At 44.8% G+C, this 14321-nt stretch overlaps 1 protein-coding gene across 3 annotated transcripts in view; it reads right to left on the bottom strand.

Moving 5' to 3' along the window:
* Positions 1–14321, bottom strand: part of MAPK8 (mitogen-activated protein kinase 8) — a 166641-nt gene that overhangs the window by 49032 nt on the left and 103288 nt on the right. The window contains exon 1 of one of the 3 annotated variants that reach the window (XM_061358818.1): positions 571–657. The exons of 1 other annotated variant lie outside the window; for it this stretch is intronic. The gene's annotated coding sequence lies outside the window, so the exon portion shown is untranslated. Of the gene's footprint in view, positions 1–557; positions 658–14321 lie in introns of those variants that run through there. One more of the 3 variants, XM_061358819.1, reaches the window with a different exon arrangement.

Here is a 14321-nt window from a genome sequence, read left to right as displayed (position 1 = left end):
GGAGCAAGGTCATGGAAGTTGGCCGCAGAGGTGGCTCGCTCACTCGTAGGGCAGCATTCTGACCTCTCGCCCGCAGACCCTTCCCTCCTCGGAGGCCGAACGAGAGCCCAGACTGCAAAGCGACATCGGCCCGGCCTGCCCCGGTACCCCCGCTCCCCGCAGGAGGAGGAGGAGCCCCGCGCCGAGCCTCCTGCCCCTCCTGCCACACCAACAAAGAGGTCCCCGCCATTATCCAGCGAGACACCTCCAGCCCCAGCAGACAGGGAAGGTCACCAGACCGGAGAACCCCTCACCGCCGCCCGCCTCTGGGCAAGTTCACAGGCCAGCCCCAGCTCCCTCCCCACCGCTGCCCCACCGAAAACATAAACAAAACCGACGACACCGGGCCCGGCCCCACAGCGCAGCCGCTCGCCCGCGTACCTTACCGTACCGTGCCACACGGAACAGTGCCATGCTGTACAATACGACAGCGTACACTGCCACTCCCTGGCTCAGCTACGCTCCCCCCACACTCCCACCGCTTCAACGGGACCACAACCCCTCAACGCAACACTTACCACCACCTCCTACCTCGACCGCTGAGTAATGAGCCGGGGCCGGGCCACGCACACGCACCGCGCTCCGCCCGCCCGCTGCGGCTGCCCGCCCCCTCCGCTCGCCTCGCCCCGCCCAGGTCCCGGTTCAGGGCTGCCACTGCTGCTGTCGGTTCCCGCTCCTGCCCTCGGCCCGGCGCTCCCGCTGCCCTTCACCGCAGCCTTGCCTCTTCCCGCGGCCCCGACCTGGCCCTTGCGGGGGCTGCACGGCCCCGGCTGCCCGCGCATCCCTGCTTGGCACCAGCTCCGCTCTGTCTCCTCCGCACCCTTTCCCGCGGAGCAGTTCCTTTCCTGAATGACGCCCCTGAGCCAGACCTCCCTTCCTGCTGGGGCTTTCATTAAAACATCGCGGTTTTCAGGTCTCTGCCTTCCTGCTCTCCGCCAGTGCTTTGGCACCCAACCGTCGCGCTCTGGCATCAGTTTTTCTGCTGCTCCTAGACATCTTTCACGGCCTTGGCAGCTCCAGGCTTCCCGCTGCATGCCTGGCATGGCAGCACTTTATCTCATTATTGGGTGTCTGGAGTATTGTAACGTTTTCTTGTTCTGTATCTGTTTTGGCTCTGTTTTTCCTCTAAATCAGTGCCTTTTGTGGGATTTGGAGTTATTCATTACCATTGCCTTTGGCTCTTGGCACCTGTCATGAGTATGTTCTCTCCTTTGTTTTCTGATGTTTTGTATACCATTTTCCTTCCCCCCCCCCCCGCTTCCTTTTTCCCCCAGGAATATCCCTGCTTACAGACAAAAGGAGGCCCCTCAGTGCCTTGAAGCCACATTAATATGGTTGAAGCAAACCTTTGTATATTTTTACTATGTAGGATAAAACAGGCCTTTTGTGCAATATTTAACAATACATAAAATCTGCCAGTTAGGCACAGGGCACTGTTAATATGGACATTCCACACTGTCCTGGGTTCAGCAGTAGCAGTCATTTTTCTTCTTCTTAGTAGCTGGTGCAGTGCTGTGTTTTTGACTTTCAGCCTGGGAACAATGCTGATAACACCGATGTTTTTAGTTGCTGCTCAGTAATGTTTACTCTGACCAAAGACTTTCTGAGTCTCATGCTCTGCTCGGAAGGGGGGAAAGCCAGGAGGAAGCAGAGACAGGACACCTGACCCAAACTAGCCAAAGAGGTATTCCATACTACAGCACGTCATGCCCACTATATAAACTGAAGGCAGTTACCTGGAAGGGTTAGATCACTCCTCGGGTTGGGCTGGGTATCGGTCGGTGGGTAGTGAGCAGTTGTATTCTCTTCCCTTGTTATTTCCCTTATCATTACTATTATTGGTGGTAGCAGTAGTGATTTGTGTTATACCTTAGTTACTAAACTGTTCTTATCTCATCCTGTGGGAGTTACATTCTTTCGATTCTCCTTCCCACTCCTCCAGGAGCAGGGAGGAAAGTGGGGAGAGGGGGGGGAAGTGAGCAAGCGGCTGTCTGGGTTGCCAGCTGGGCTTAAACCACTACACACATTTAATTTATTGTCAAGCATTTGAGTGGCCTATGTCACATTTTTTAAGATGACAAAGACTATATTGTGATTGTTGTTGCTAGCAGTTTTTATCCTCCCATAATAAGCATGGATTTTTACATGGTAAAGGTGGTGCTTCAGAATATTACAGTTTTGCCTGCTATCTTGGTGATTAAATTTTCACTTCCACAAAGCTGTCTGTATACTACTCACATGACCATTTTATCAAGACCTCTGCACTCTCTGCCCTTAAAATTCTCAATTTAAGCGAGCCCATTTTCACTCCCTAAGTTCAAAGTTGTTCTTTTACAAATCCCCACAGATATATGATGCTTCTTTGGTATCTATACAAAACCCTCAAATGAAACCATTGCTGACAGTCCATCCCCAGTCCTCTTTAGATGTCATGGGGCTTTAAGTATGTTTCTAAAACACACCTCCCACCTCACCTCTATCATTTCCATGGGACAGCCCCAGAAATGAATTAGCCAGGTTTTAGTTTTAAGGCCTTTTGCACAGCCAGACATTGCATTCCCTTCCATGTTTATGTGTGCCAAAGGCAAATCTCAGCTGGCAGAAGGGGCAATATGAATCCCCAAAATACAATGAAGGCAAAATTTAATCTGGGTAGGTCATATTTATCTTCACTGGCAGATTAAACTAGCCCTGCTGATTTTGGCTGATGCAGGCCATGGCACCCTTAGATGTTTCTTTCTACTGGCTAATAGACCTCTGATATTAATCTTCAGTCTCCTCTGCATAGCAAACAAGTGGGGTGATGTCATCCTCAGCCAGTTCAGTTACTTGCAACAAGACCCATGGACTTAGAGATCACTGATGTTTCTCCAGATGTTTTTCTTTTGGGGAGAGTTATTGTTCCCGACTATCCCGTTTGAATTAAAACTGTGTCCATATAAGCAAAAGCCCAAATACTGAACCTGCCAGAAATTTTGGTTGTGAGGGCAGTTGTGAAGATATGGAGGAGGAAAGGGCTGAGACCGATGCCCCTTGGAGCTTCTCGAAAACAGTAAACCAATTGTCCATCAGATACAGACAACTGAGTAGCAGAAAGAGGATAAAGAGGAAGATGATAAAAAGCCTGAGACACATCCAAAGAAATCCTGGGCATGTCCAAGGGCAGTAACTTGCATAATGTATGGAGGTTTAGTGCCCAGTATTTTGGAAAGGAGAAGGCATTCTTTCCACGGGAAAGATTTGCCAGAGAAGAAAGACAACAGTCCCTTTAAAGTATAAAATGGTGTTTTGTTTAGGATCCAGATTTGTCTTTTTCAGGGCGTAATCAAACCCTTATTAAGACTTTATAGTTTACAAAGTTGACACTTTTAAATAGAGACTGACTTTTTAAAACTAGTCCTCACGACCTTCTACAGCATCAGCATCTATTGCCATCTTGCATGTAGAGCTGATAAGCAACATAAATAATAATTCAGAATTTACACAAAAAGATCAGATTGGTGTTGTTGCAAAATGTGATGAAGGGGCATTATATATTTTAATAGGGGCTCCAAAATATATAAAGATTTTATGAAGGAAAATTGAAAGGAAGAATTTCATACTAATACGGGGATTGACTCCACAACTCGTTAAAGTTGTAAAGTAGGTATGTTTTATTCAGCGCTAAGGCGCATGGGGGTTTCTCCTCCAAAAGCATGCGCACCTCTCTTTGTCACTCAGTTCATTTATATTACATATAATGTTTACCTAAACATGAGATTGTTTCACACTTAATACATATGCAAAACTTATTTTCATCTAGTATTATAATTAGTTTTCTGGCATTCGTCCCGTTGGTGCGCCTGCGCAGTGCCTCCTGGTGGTGGTCGTTAGGGGGTGGTGAGGATGAAGGCCTGTAGTTTCTCTTCATCACCGCAAGTAACTTCTTGCTTTCACGCAGGCTCAATAGGGTTTAGGCTCCTGTCCAAACATCAGGCTCGGTACAAGCCGGTTTTATGTATCTTAAAGTAGAAACTTGTCAAGTTTGTAAATTTTGTTACTTTGGCTATCTTTTGTTCCTTTTCTTTCTAAAGATATTATTTGAATAAGAACGTCTTAAATATTAGGTTATGAATTTTATCTACTAAAATTCTGCCTAGCAGCTGTAACTCCTATAATTATGCTTCACCATTCTAGCAACTTTAACTCCTAGGGTTCTGCTTCACCAAGCACAGTGACTGCTTAAGCAAGCAGGCACAATGTTAATCCTTTATTTCCTGGTATCAATACTGTTAATTTGCTGCTTACTAGTGTAATGATTTAAGAAAATAGTATGATAGGTAGTAAGGTTCTTGTAAACTATGCAAAATTTACAAGACATTGAAATAACTGAGAAAATCAGGGCTGTTCATCCTGGAGAAGGATGTGTGGAGACCTCATAGCAGCCTTTCAGTATCTGAACTGGGCCTACAAAGATGCTGCAGAAGGACTCTTTATTAGGGATCGCAGCAACAGGACAAGGGGCAATGGGATTAAACTTAAACACGGGAAGTTCAGGTTAGATATAAGGAAGAAGTTCTTTACTCTGAGGGTGGTGAGGCACTGGACTGGGTTTCCCAAAGAAGTTGTGAATGCTCCATCCCTGGCAGTGGTCAAGGCCAGGTTGGTCAGAGTCTCAGGTGTCATGGTCTAGAGTGATGTGTCCCTGCCCATGGCAGGGGCGTTGGAACTAGATGACCATGACTAGATGACCATAACTACTCTGTGATTCTATGATTGACTGATTCTTCAATGTATCTCTGAGTAAGGACAAATGTTTCTTTGATTGTGTGCATAATCAGTTTGTCAAAACCAAGTCCCTAAATAAGAAAATAAAACTCAGAATGCCACTGTGAATCGCTATAGTATTGTTTTCAAAACTGCTTTTCGCAAGTATGTTGAGTTGCTGAGGTGAGCAGCTCCAGAAAGGACGCCTTCAACCCCGGAGCGAGGGGACACACCGCGTCCAGGAGCCTCAACTCAAAGCGGCGAGAGCCACTGAAGGAGCCTCAGGTCCTCGAGAGGACTTAGCCAGAGCCGGCAGCTCAGCTGACGCGAGCAGGGACTCACAGGGGGCGCAGCCAGGAGGGACGGCACCAGCCCTGACTGGGTAAAAATCGGTCCCAGGGAGCGGGAGCGGTGAGGAATGCATCACAGCAGGCAGGCCGTGCTGCGGCAGTTGGCGCCGGTAGCGCTAGCGGGCAGGCGAGCGGGATGGTGAGGACTCGCCTCAGCACCAGAGGCCGGTGTGGGAGCTCTGCTCTGGCTGCCCCGGCGGTGGCAGTGTCGGCACCAGACAGAGCTGATGAGAGGGGAGGCTGCAGTGCAGAGCTCGGTGTACAGAAAGTGCCTGCACTGATCTCGTGAGGGGAGGGTGCACAATGGGCAGGGCTGCACTCCGTGCGCCCTGGTGGAGGCCCTTCTGTAGCAGGGGCTGAGCTGCGGGGGGCTGTCAACAGGCAGAAAGATGTCAGGGAAGCTGAGAGGGATCTGGACTGCTTGCTCCAGGCCCAAACTCTGCAAGGACCTCAGTCGTCCACTGTAGTTCATGTAGGAAAGAAAGAGGACATTAACCCAGGAAGCTGGGAGCTAGGAAAAACAAACAAACAAAACAAAACAAACAAACAAACAAAAAACAAATAACCCCAAACAAAAAAAAAAAAAAAAAAAAAAAAACCACCACAAGAACGAAAGGACAACTAAAACCAAGGAGCTTCCTCCTGAATCTGACCTCCCCACACAGAACTGCTTTGCAATTCTGTAGGGGGCTAAGGAGAAAACACACACCTAACCACATGAAGAATCAGATGATGCAGCAGGAAAGAAGATCACTACTGATGCCTCCAGGAAAAGCAGTCAGTCATAGTACTAGGGGACTCTACTTTGAAAGGCACCGAGGCACCCATCTGTTGGCCTGACCCAGTCTCAAGGCAGGTGTGTTGCCTACCTGGGGCTCGGATCAGGGATGTTGGAGAGAGGCTGCCTGCTCTAGTAAGTCCCACTGACTTGCCCACTTCTAGTGATCCATGTGGGTGCTAGCGGTATAGATGACAGGAGCCAGAAGAACATTAAGGACTACAGAGCCCTGGGAGAAGTGGTTAGGGGCTCTGGAGCTCAGATAATATTTTCATCAATTCCCCAGGGTAAGGGGGAAGATCTTAAAAAGGCTAGGAGGATTTGGCAGGTAATAAAGAGTTAGAACAGTGGTGCCATAGTTAGGGGCTTGGATATTTAGAACACGGGATTCAGTTTGGGAGGCCAGGTCTACTGGAGGCTGGTGGAGCTGGTTCAGGAGGCTTGCCAGGCTGGTCAAGAAAACTTTAAACTAAATGGATTCAGCAGTCATGAAACTGCATTAAAAATGTAGTTTTGTCATATTTGAGTATTTTAAGTTCTTATCAATTACCACACTCTTGGTAGTAAACGCAGGTTTAACATACTGATGTTTATAAACTGCAAAGCAAAGAGTTCAGGCTGAAATCTTTGGAACAAAGGCAACAGATCTGAGTATCAGATGCAAATTTTGGTGTACAAAAATCAGGTAAAAATTAGAAGCTATAACATAAACTAACAGGCCCAAAGATACCTGTAGTAGTCATTTTTGCCCACAAAACATCTGTAGTAAAGAATAATCACTTATTTTTGCACCAAATCGATTAGGAAAATACACATAGTAACTCCGTATGTTTCAGCTGAATGGAACTGTTGTGAACAGATACAGGGTGGTAGCTGCTTAAACTGCAATAGCTGTTTTCCAAGTAAATATCTGATTATGCCTACAGTCATTTTTAGACAAGCTGAAAATAGAAACAAGATATTCTAGGCATGCGCCCTTGCAGGACCGCTTCACCACTCTGCAGACTAAAGAGGAAAGAACTGTCACATCAGGAAAGATGCTGCCTGATCTGCTCCCCCTATAGCAACCAGTGCACCTAAGAAAAGGTGATGGGTGACAGTAGTAGGCAACTCTTCTGCAAGGTATGGAGGCATGCGTTTGCTAACATGACCCATTTTCTAGAGAGTTGTGCTACCTATCAAGGGCTTATATGAGGGGTGTCACCAAGAGACTATCAAGGCTTGTGAGGCCACTTAGTATTATCTACTGCTGCTGTTTCATGTGGGCACCCATGATACAGCCAGGTGCAGTCTGAGGAACATCAAGAAGGATTACAAAGCCCTGACAGCAGCGGTAAGGAACTCTGGAGTGCAGGTAGTTTTTTCATCAATCCTCCCAGTCAAAGGGCAGGCATCTGAATGGGCCAGTTGAAACTGACAAATCAGCAAATAGTTACAGGACTGGTGGCACAGCCAGGGGTTCAGCTACTTCGAGCATGAGCCTCGCTTTGAGAAACATGGATTGACAGGGACCATCTGTTGGAGAAGGGGAAGAGCATCTTTGATCACAGGCTGTCACCAACCACCTTGTTGTTTTTCATGTGCCTTAGCATACTTTCCAGGATGAATCTGCTCCAAGATTTTGCCAGGCACAGAGGTGAGACTGACTGGTCTGTAATTTCCCAGGTCATCCATTTTCCCCTTCTTGAAAATGGGGGTTACAGTTCTCTTTTTCCAGTTGTTGGCAACTTCACCTGACTGCCATGATTTTTCAAATATGATGGACAGTGGCTTAGCAACTTCATTTGCCAGCTCCTTCAGGACCTGTGGATGGATTTCATCAGGTCCCATGGGCTTGTGCATGTTCAGGTTCTTAAGATGGTCTCGAACCAGATCCTCTCCTACGGTGGGTCCAAGGTCTTCATTCTCACAGTCCCTGCGTCTGCCTTCCAAGACTTGGGTGGTGTGGTCAGAGCCTTTGCCAGTGAAGACTGAGGCAAAGAAGTCATTGAGAACCTCAGTCTTCTCCAAATCCTGTGTAGCCAGTTCTGATAGCTTCCGGAGAGGGACCACATTACGTCTAGTCTGCCTTTTATTTGCTACATACCTATAGAAGCCCTTCCCATTATCTTTCACATCCCTTGCCATACTCATTCTAACTGGGCCTTAGCTTTCCTGACCTGGTTCCTACCTTCCCAGACAATGTGCCTATATTCTTCCCAGGCCACCTGGCCTTGCTTCCACCTTTTATAAGCTTCCTTTTCTTCCCCTCTTAAGTTTTCTCAGCATCTCCTTATCCATCAATGAAGATCTCCTGGCCCTTCTGCTGCGCTTCCCATTCCCTCTCAGGAATGGGATGCAACACTCCTGAGCTTTAGCAGGTGATACTTGAATATCAACCAACAGCCTTGGGCCCCCCTGACCTCTAAGGCTTTAACCCATGGAACCTTACCTATGTCCTCTTTCTTTCCTACATGAACTACAGTGGACGACTGAGGTCCTTGCAGAGTTTGGGCCTGGAGCAAGCAGTCCAGATCCCTCTCAGCTTCCCTGACATCTTTCTGCCTGTTGACAGCCCCCCGCAGCTCAGCCCCTGCTACAGAAGGGCCTCCACCAGGGCGCACGGAGTGCAGCCCTGCCCATTGTGCACCCTCCCCTCACGAGATCAGTGCAGGCACTTTCTGTACCCCGAGCTCTGCACTGCAGCCTCCTCTCTCATCAGCTCTGTCTGGTGCCGACACTGCCACCGCCGGGGCAGCCAGAGCAGAGCTCCCACACCGGCCTCTGGTGCTGAGGCGAGTCCTCGCCATCCCGCTCGCCTGCCCGCTAGCGCTACCGGCGCCAACTACCAGGCACGGCCTGCCTGCTGTGATGCATTCCTCACCGCTCCCGCTCCCTGGGACCGATTTTTACCCAGTCAGGGCTGGTGCCGTCCCTCCTGGCTCCGCCCCCTGTGAGTCCCTGCTCGCGTCAGCTGAGCTGCCGGCTCTGGCTAAGTCCTCTTGAGGACCTGAGGCTCCTTCAGTGGCTCTCGCCGCTTTGAGGTGAGGCTCGTGGACGCGGTGTGTCCCCTCGCTCCGGGGTTGAAGGCGTCCTTTCTGGAGCTGCTCACCTCGGCAAAAGTCGTAATAACATAAACATCTTAACAGTTAGACTTTTTACCTAAGTCTTGAAAAGCAAGTCTTGAAAAGCAGTGTGAAATCAACTTCATGTAACTAGCTAGAGGGACTGTACTCCCTCTTTGAATGGCACAGTCAATAGTTGCCAGATGTTGTTATATACTTGAATTCTGACTATTAGCAAATAACGGTGAACTGCGATGAATGACGTTTTTTTACTAGTAACCAAAATGAATTGAGCAGTCCCTTGCTTTAACAGATGTAACAGAGGGCAAGCAGCCACCATGGGGCACCATGCGACAGGTTATAAAATGTGAACATGAAAGGAGGGCCATGTTCATGGCTAAGGAATACTGAAGCTCAGTAAAAATTACATTTCTGTATGCCTAGTCAAGAAATTGTGTGCTCTGAAATGTCATTAATACTATTAACCACTTCTTTGCTCATTCTGCAAAGTTCTTTCTGAGCTGCCATAATTCCATGTACAGCCAATTGATATTAATAGGTATAGCAAGTAAACAGTAGGCCAAGTATGTATAAGCATTAGACATACTCAGCCAACTGGAAATGATGGAAGTGTAGTTTAACTGTTAGAAAACAGCATTTAGGGTATAACATGCCTCATATTTCTGTACACTGATATTAACACAGCATAGGGTGTTCTTTATACAACTACTCATTTGAAATTTTGCATGAACGCTGGAGCTCATGCAAGATTTTGGGGTTTAGCATTACCTGGGAACAACATCAGACAGTGTGTTCACTGGGCTGGATTGTGGCAGTATTCTACCTATGTCACAACCAAGATGCTGTGGTTTCTTTACTGGCGATTGATTGTAAATGTGTGCCGCTGGCATTTAGTTCAGGAATCTGCCAACCATACTTCTAATTTATATCTGTACCACACTCCTGTCTTTCTAATTTATGGACTGACATGCCTGATCTCCCTTCCTGCACCCTTATCAATGAAGACTTTGTGTTTGGAATTCTAAGAATTCCAAAACAAAAGGAATTTCCAGGGTTCAGAAGGCAGCCATATGGGCTATTATATCAACTGTTTCTCCTTTGTCATTATAAGGTGATTATAGTTGGAGAATATTTTCAGTTTTTAGGTAAATTGTTAATCTAATGTACACAAGTATATCTGAATGTATGCAGGTTTCATTGTGGGGACCAAGAGCAAACCAAATATATAATCTCTTTTCCAAGAGAGAAAAGAGACATTTTTTTTTTGCCTTATAATACCAGCATCCATGTCATGCTGGGTAAAATGGCACTTTTTAGTGAAACTATAAATGGAGTGCACACATGGAATTCCATCACCATATTCCAGTAACTTTGAAGAAGTTGCACAGTTTTTTTCCTTAGTTTAATGGCCTGAACTTCCAGTTCTTCTTTAGAGCCATTACAGCTTGAGAGCATTTGGTATTAAACAGTGCCAGTTTGTACTTTATATAATGAATTACTTGCTTTATACCCTCTCTTGTAACCTAGAAAGATGCATTGAAGGATGTACCACAGGAATACTGCCACTCATTGGATTACTTATGGGATAAGCAGAGCTGCAATCAGCTATCACAAGGATGAGCTACTTGTCCAATCACATTTTATTGCTTCACATCACATCTCAAAAGCAGTGTAAGAGGCAAAAGCAAATTAAACAGATTGTATTAAAAGTGATACTTTAATTACCTTTCATCCATTCATAGAACTTTCTGAAGATTTAGAAACTCCCAGGAGTTTGATCCAGCCTTTGCCAGCTATTCCTTTGAAGGAAAACTGGTTACTGTCACAAGTAGCAGGTAGAAGTTATTCTGCCTTCCTGCCCCCTTCAGACACAACATTACAAATAAACCCCTAAACACCTCCAGTCTCAGTTTAGTGGGGTTTGGGCTTGGGTGGGTTGATTTATTTATTTATTTTTTTTTTTAATATAACTTGGAAATTCTCTCTTAAAGGGAAACAGGCTGTTCAGGTATGTTTGTTCAGCTAATTATTTTGAAATAGATTTCCTTACATAGATCCTTTCTTTGCATCTGTGTTGAGACCTCACAGCAGCCTTCCAGTACCTGAAGGGGGCCTACAAGGATGCCAGAGAGGGATTCTTCACCAAGGTCTGTAGCTATAGGACAAGGGGTAATGGGTTTAAAATTAAGTTTCAGGGAAATGGGAAGCTTAGGTTAGATATATGGAAGACATTCTTTACTGTGAGGGTGGTGAGGCACTGGAACAGGTTGCCCATAGAAGTGGTAAATGCTCCATCCCTAGTAGTGTTTAAGGGCAGTTTGGACAGTGCCTTGGGCAGCTTGATCTAGTGTGAGGTGTCCCTGCCCATGGCAGGGAGGTTGGAACTAGATGATCTTAAGGTCCTTTCCAACCCTAACCATTCTATGATTCTATGATCTTACTTACATATTGGCCTCTTCTTCTTCAAAACTGATATCAGGGCTACACTAACCTGATCTGATTCCCATGAAGATACTACTGTGGAATACCCCTGACAGCAAAGACCAGAACAAGAGCATAGACACATCCCTGTATTATTTTGCCAAGCTAAATATAGAAGACTGGTCCAATTCCAATCTGATTAGAACTCATTTTGGAAATAAAACTTTAATTTGTATGTATACTGGACATAGGGATGATGCATGGAAGTTCGCTATCAGAAGAACTGGTTAGGACCTGTTGAGCAGACTTAAAACAAAAAGGGAGATGCCCTGGTTTTTCTGAAAGCTCATGTGATGTCCCATTTAGCTCTGGTAGCACGAGCAGTTTATGATTCACTCCATGGGAATCTGAACTAAAACCAGTTAAACATTTACAGAAGCACTGTGAGTCTTCTCTGTTTAACAGTAACCCCACACCTGATGTGGTTTTAATTTGGACAGCCTGCTTGTAGCACAATCAGCTGAGAAGTAAATAATAATCCTCACATTTATGTAAACTTTAAGAGCTTCCCACACTTCAGCTTCTGTAGGATGAAGGCATTAATGTCAGAGAATAATTGGATTCTAACCGTTGCCAGTTCTCAGAAAGCTGGACAGAACATAAGGGAGATCCTAAGCCTCCATCCAGCAGTTCCTTCACCAGGATAAATAGTCTCATCTTGTTAACCTTCTTCCGAAGTGATCTAGTTATGTAAACTGTGCCACAATTACAAATGTGTCACCTGTACACAGTAAGGGTTCAACAGATGAATAAATGATGTGCAGCTCTGATACTGTCTCTTTTGAGTTTATAAGTCAGACATACTGCTTTGGTTCAGGCCAAATGATGTGAATCATTTTCTAAAATGTCTGTTTTCAATGATTGTTTTGAATAGAGAAGGAACCATGGGTGAGAATTTGATTTCACAAATCTGGAACCGTTGCTTACACCGACAGAACTGTCACATGTTTCATTGGGCCCATGTTTTCACAAAAAGAATGATTGAGTCTTTTCTTTAAACAACAGAGCATAAAGTATTTAGGAACTTTGATTAGTTAATCAAATCAACATTTCTACTTGATTTAATGGAAGCATATTAATACAACACATTATTTCTAGCAAAATGATTCTACAAGCCACATGCCCTATTAACTCCATGAACAGCATTATACACACATCTATTTAAATCAATCTGGTAGCTGCAAGTGCACCACTATAAATAACTTCTCCCCACTCATTATCTGCAGAAGGAACAGCCACAAACTTCTGTGTTGCTTTTCTCCTGCTGGTATGACTTGAGTTGGACAATCAGGCTGAATACATCCCAGTGTGCATCCATGCTCAGAGCTTCTTTTCAACAGCCTTTTTCTGATATGTTGATATTTGGATTTGTGAGTTCAAAAAATGAAAAACAGTATCAATCCCAGTGATCACAGGAAAAGGGTAAATAAATAGTCTTAGTTACAGGATTGGTAAGATTTATCACTATATGTTAGTTTGCCAGTTCTGTAATAGTCTGTTTGAGACATCTCAGATGTGAGACTTTTCTACCTAATTTAATTCCTGTCTCCATTCCTGGCAGACTGTTCTTCAGATCAGATTTATGACTTCTGGACCAAGACCAAACTTAGAAAAAAATAGTTTCATTTTGCTGCTATAAAGAAAAGGGACCAGAGAAGGGATACAAAAAGATGAGAATTGTGTCCAATGTGAGAATTCAGAGAAATGGATGTTTTCAGTGACATTTTGGATAAGGTGATATTGCATTTGTGTCAGAAGAGAAGAATTTGCAGCAATTGAGATGACACAAACCTGTTTTGTTTCATTGTTGTTGTTGTTTGTTTGTTGTTGTTTTTTTTTTAATAGATAAAGAAGACCATAGCTTGATATAGTGGAAGTGTTGACCTAGGAAGAGGCCCAAACTGAACATGAAACCCAGGGTATGGGCTGAAGAGAACAGTGGCTTCATTCACAGTGACTAAGAAAGGAAAAGGGAGTGAGAAATATGGAAATAAGAGGGTGGGGTTTGATCATATTGAATTTAAAATACTAGTTGCATGAAGTTAGGCAAAGAGAGACAATCCAAGGGTTTCACTTGGACATGAAGAGAGAAATCAACAATTTCTCTCCATTTCTCTCCACAACAATTAGTGGAGACATCTGTGAAGCACTGGCATAAAGACTGTAGCTGAAAATGCATCTGCACATCACATTGCTCAGGGACAAATTATAGGGAGAAAGAGTAAACAAATGCAACTTTGTGGAATGTCTATACAAAGCTGGAGGGGAAAAGTGAAGGATCCTACAGCTGCTTCCCAGAAGAGCACTTATGGAGGACAAGAATCAGGAGTTGAGACAGACCTATAGTCAAAGGAAGGACAAGACATAAAGAAGAACATGGCTGAGTGTGAGCTGATGAATCAAGCAGTATGAGGATTTAGGGTAATGACAATTTCAGCTTCTGATGGTAATAATCTTGACTTGTGTCTACCATAGACAGGAACAGCAAAAGAGATGATTGCCTGATATTAATATTTTCCTGCTGTAGCTCTTGAGTTTTTTAATAATTAGGTATTTTCTGTTGTGTCATCCAATTTTTAAGGTCTTCCTTAAAAAACAAAATGCTGTCTGCTCTATCCGAATACTAACATGATAAAAGTGGATATTTGCCATTTCAGTACATAACATACCTTTCAAAAATTTCTTCTAGTTTTGTTTTTTGTTTGTTTTGTTATTTCATTTTTAACACTGGGAAGTAAATTAATGAATTCATACTTTTGGGGCGCAGAGTGATTTCTGTTTAGCTCAAACCAGAAGAAAGCTGTTTTAAAGATGGAGGGAGTAAACCACAATGCCAGCAGAAACAGAGCTGGGAAGAATGAA

The sequence above is a fragment of the Neopsephotus bourkii genome, unplaced genomic scaffold (assembly GCF_033783945.1).
Source record: "Neopsephotus bourkii isolate Nb327-2 ecotype Australia unplaced genomic scaffold, CSIRO-AGI_Nbou_v1 NB_951, whole genome shotgun sequence".
Taxonomy (NCBI): domain Eukaryota; kingdom Metazoa; phylum Chordata; class Aves; order Psittaciformes; family Psittacidae; genus Neopsephotus; species Neopsephotus bourkii.
The sequence above is the reverse complement of the archived record's forward strand: the minus strand, read 5'-3'. Positions and strand labels throughout refer to the sequence as shown.